Source organism: Panthera pardus, unplaced genomic scaffold, assembly GCF_024362965.1.
Source record: "Panthera pardus isolate Hobbes unplaced genomic scaffold, ASM2436296v1 HiC_scaffold_24, whole genome shotgun sequence".
Taxonomy (NCBI): domain Eukaryota; kingdom Metazoa; phylum Chordata; class Mammalia; order Carnivora; family Felidae; genus Panthera; species Panthera pardus.
The window spans coordinates 119,061,834-119,067,224 of NW_026526810.1; positions in this window are offsets into that span (position 1 = coordinate 119,061,834).

Consider the following 5,391-nt stretch of genomic DNA (forward strand, 5'->3'; position numbering starts at 1 on the left):
CCCTCTGCCTCAACTTCCCCAAACTCTGAAAAATATGTTTCTTCAAATCAGTAATCCCATTGTTCTCTGGTTGCCTGCCTCATTCCTGGGCCTAGGTCCAGAAATTTCTTCCAGGCAGAAAGCCAGAGTAACGTAGAGCCTGCTTTGTTTCTGTTCTCTTGAGAGTCATAGTCCTTCCTATTCTGCCTATTGTCCCAATGTCTGGAAACATCTTTTTTCTTATACTTTGTCTACTTTTTTAATTGTTTGCAGAGGAAAGGAGAGTTCCCCTGTAGTTACTCCTTTTTGATTGGAAGTAGTATTACACACCACTTAGTGTTTTGATAAGTCTTGAGTATTATTGTGGTTTAATCTTTAATGTCATGTAATTTTCAGTATGGTTATTTTTTTATTTTTTGTTTAATTTTTTATTTTTATTTTTTTCATTTTAGAAGAAGGGAGAGAGGAGAGAGGAGAGAGTGAGAGATAGCACGCATGCGAGAGAGAGAGAGAGAGAGAGAGAGAGAGAGAGAGAGAATCTTAAGCAGTCTCCACACTGAGCATGGAGCCTAATGCAGGGCTAGATCCTATGACCCTAGGATCATGACCTGGGCCGAAATCAAGAGTCAGAGCACTCAACCCACTGAGCCACCTGGGCACCCCTCACTATGGTTACTTTTAATGTGGAATTATTTAGAAGTGGGATTTTTATTTTCCAACAGTGTATTTATGTATGTGAAAGGTAACTTTGTTATTGCATTGTAAGTATATTTCTTTCTTATTGTTCTTTGTTCTGAGTTCTTTTGAAATAGCATCCAAAATAGGGGTGAAGTAATATATTTTACTTAATTATTGTTTGCAAGGTTCTATATATATCAGTCATATACATTACTATTGAAATAATTGAACCTGTAAAGATTTGGGTTGTTTATTCTATCAGTTTCAGATTGCGTAGTATGATGACCTTCACTATAATTATTTGATGTATTTATTTGTCCTCTGTATAATTTTTGCTGTGTAGAAAGCTGCATTTAGTCAATAGCTTTAGAATTTTTATATCTTTCTACTGTATTAATTGCTTCCAGGCAATTAACTTTTTCCTCTATTTTTTTGTTGCTCCAAACATCTCTTCTTTTCACCTAGTGAAAAAAAATAATTAAAAAGAGGCAATTATTTTTTCTCTGTTCTATTTTTTCCCCCTAAGAATCTTTGTACTGTTAAAAAATGTAAATTTACTTCCTGAAAGAACTTACAACAATAAAATAAACACATCAATAGATAGACTTATAGCCCTTTTCTATTCACATAACAGCTGACAGCAGGTGAGCAACAGAATTCCAAGATCTCCTACTTAGGAATTAGTTAAATTTTCTACTGAGAGGATTTGTATCATCTGGTTTACTATTATTTTAGTTATATATTTGCCTCTTTATTTCCCTGCAATTTTCAGTGCTAGTATTAAGAAAGTTCAAAGCAGAAGTAAAGAAATCTATAAATTAAAGAAATACTGTAGGGTTTTACCAACTAATTGCTACCTAGTTTTAAGTTTGACTCTCATTTTTATTATTATAGTGCCATAGGCCAAATTCAGTGGGAAATCTAGAATAGCAGAGGCTGAAAATAATAACTTAGAATGCTGCTTAAGACCATGCAGTGATGATATTTCACCATTTTATTTACACATTGAATTATTTTATTTGCACATTCAGTTCATTTTGTTTACACATTGCAGTTGGTATTTAAAAGAGATGTCAATAAAATTGCCTTCCCATTCTGAGAAGAGGATTTTAGATTTTACTTCTACTTTTAGATTTTGTTTTATATTTTTATTTTATTATTTTTTTTAAAGTTTGTTTATTTTGAGAGAGAGAGAGAACCAGCAGGGAAGGGGCAGAAAGAGAGGGAGACAAATAATCCTAAGTGAGCTCTGTGCTGACATCAGAGAGCTCTATGTGGGGCTTGAACTCATGAAATATGAGATAATGACCTGAGCTGAAGTTGAACATTTAACTGGCTGGGTCACCCAGGCACCCTAGATGTGGTTTTAAATATAAGAACTATAATGAAAAACAATGAAAATAGCCTTGCAATGTAATGGGTCAGGAGGAATAATTTTATATCTGAGCATGTTGTTAAAACATCTCATGGCAGTAAAGATTAAAAAAGCATAAAGTCACATTCAGTCATTTCTTCATTCATTGTACACACAAAATGCCTGCCCATTAATGGAACTTACATTCCAATGGAAGAGATAGTATATAAACAGAAACACTAGGGAAAACAATATGTGTTATGTAGGGATACATGCTGTAAAAATGAATATAGTTGCAAAGAAAGTCTGAAAGGAGTTCAACTTTGGTATAAATGGTCCAGAGAAGCCTTACCAAGATATTTTAGAAACCATCTGGATCCTAGTAGGTGAGCCTTGTAGGTATCTGGGGGATGAGCATTTTGGCTCTTAGAGGAGCAGGTGAAAAGGCTTGGAGGTAGAAATATACATACTATTATATCACAGAACAGCTTGGAGACCAGTGGGGCCCAGCATCAGAGAACAAATGGGGTATGGGGAGGGACACATCATATAGGGCACCGTAGGTTTGAAAGAAATTTGGCTTTTAGTCTTGGTGAGGTTGGAGGGTTTTGACCTGAGAACTGAGATAATGTGACTTTGTTTTTTTAACAGGATGTTTGGATGTTGCATGAAGTATAGACTATAGGGAAGCAGAGTATAGAAACTGGAAAATCAATCTGGAGGCTGTTGTGAAAATCCAGAAGGTAGTGGCTTAGACTCCAGTGATAGCAATGGGAAGAGTGAGAAGAAATCAGGTGACTGATGCATTTTGAAGAGCGTGTTGGCTGTATTTGCTGATGAATTGGAGAATTGGAAATAGTATGTGAAAGTCATAAAGGAATAAAGGTTTTTAACTGAGCAGTTAGAAGGATAGAGTTATTTATCTAAAAAAAACTTAATCTAGATATAAGATAATTCAAATAATTCAAGTCAAAAATTAATGAGTGGGGTTGGAATTAATTACAGTGGTTATTGCCAAACGTGGCTGGACAACTGAGTCACTGGAGGGCTGTACAAAAATATAGATTCACAACTTTGTTTCTAGAGAATAAGACTCCAAAAGCCTGAAGTAGAATTCATAAGTGTATGTATATAAATAAAATAAAACATGTAGGTTGATAAGAGAATAAAAGTAATATTAATGATGTTTTATTTTGCATACCTGAAAATAGAGGTATTCTCTAAATCAGTGATGGGCAGACTACTACTTATAGGCCAAATGCTATAAAAACAAATTTTTTTTGGAACCTACCCATATATGTCTGTGATTTGTCTATGGTTGCTCTCATCCTACACAGCAGATTTAAGTGGTTGAGACAGAGACTATATGGCCCACATGCCCAAAGTATTTGTTATTTGTCCCTTTTAAAAAAGGTTGCTGATCTCTGCCCTAGAAAATTGTTTCCATACAATTACTGTACTTGTTTCCATACAGTACTTGTTTCCATACAGGTACTGGTACATTTACATGGTAAAGAAAATTATTTAATGGATTAGATTGAATAATTCACGACTAGAAATGAGAATCTGAAGCTGGATAGTTTGTTTTACTACTTGATTGAATTCACTTGAATGCAGTTGAATAAAAACATGCATTGATCACCTACTTTGAGTTTGTTCTCTGTTAGTTGGGCTGATTTCATGGACAGCATCATTGCCATCAGAACCTTCATGGGTGTATTGCCATTTAGGTTGTGCATTGAACTCTATTGTGCCATTTACATAGGAGACATATGTAGAAATATGATATAGTTCATGCTCCTTGGTTTCTTGTGATGTGGTAGCTCTGATTGTCCTTTGTTCCTGAAGAGTTTCTCACTTAATTCAGTGTAGAAACCTCAACATTTGAAAGGTAAACTTGGGTTTCTGGAAGATTTCTGAATGTAAACTTCTTTATTACTACTCAGAAACTTCAATGAAATACCGTCCTCTGGGTTTGTAATGTGTGAGAAACTTCTGTCTCGGCTTTTTCCCTGGACTTCCAGAATGAGCCTGCCTTAAAATGACTTTCATGACATAGAAATTCCAGACTGTGGTGTTTCCTTTGACCTACATCTACAGAATGGCAAAATAAATGCTTTGGCAGAGAAAAGATCCAGTGAATAGTTACTTCTCCTAAACATAATCTGACCACTTGCAGAGTGGTTCACCAGAGCATTTTTGTTCTGTAGAAGAAGATCGCAAAGCCAAGTCATAAAAGCTAATGCATAATCTGTGGCTTTCTCAAGAGTATTTATATACTGTTGGTAAATAAAGGATATCTTTTAAATCCATATGACTCATCTCCTATTTGTAGTCAGTCATTGTCCATACTAGGTGAGTTAAGGAGAGTGGGTATAAAGAAGTAGAAAACACGTAGCTTGAGAATAGAGCTATACAAAAAGCTACTTTGTCCTGCGAGCTGTGTGAACAAACAATGTGTGAAGCTCTAAAATCTTGCTAATTTCATGAAACCAATAAATACAAAGGAAAACAATTTTTACAAAGATTTTATGTTGAAGTAATCTCTACACCCAATCTCTCGAATTCACAACCCTGAAATCAAGAGTCACATGCTCCACTGACTGAGCCAGCAATTGTAAGTGCCCCAACAATTTTTTTTTTTTTTAAGCACAGACTCTTAAGAGTTTACTTACTGTCCCCTGGCTTAGGCATGCACACCTGAAATACACAGTAGTAAGCACCCTACACTTTGGATACATAGATTAACAACTACTCCTTTCATTAAAAAGGAGTGAAAACAAAACAATTACAAGCTAACCACTCATCTTGAAATACTAATTACCTTCCAGTTTCTTAAGACCTGTAGACCCATAGCATGTGTATCAGTCTTGGTCCCCTGAGGAAAAGGATTCAAACTCAGATGGTATAAACGCCTTTTTTTTTTTTTTTTTTTTTTCTGAGAGACCCAACAAGAAATGTTGAGGCAGGGCTCTTAGAGACTAACGAGAGCAGAAAGCCATTACCACACTCTGGACCTATGGCCAAGAAGAGGAAATGGAAGTATTGAAGTTGGGGGTTGGGGGACTCCTCTACCTTCAGAAGTTCAATCCTGGAGGAACTAGCTACTGCCATCAACTGACACTAAGTCAGGAAGGGTTCAGGGGAAAGCATACTCAACCTTCTCTCAGTCTTCATCCTCTGAAAACTTCCCAGTGCCTCACATTTGGCAAACCCATTTGTTGCTGTGAAGCAAATGGAGAATAAACAGCACATCGTGGGGAAAAACCATAGGGGCAGCACTTCTTCAGGTGAATGTTTTCTTCTGTGTAGATTTTTGTTGCATTATCTTTTTTTTTAATGATACGTATATTGTACATTTTTGAGGGGAAGTTAATGAA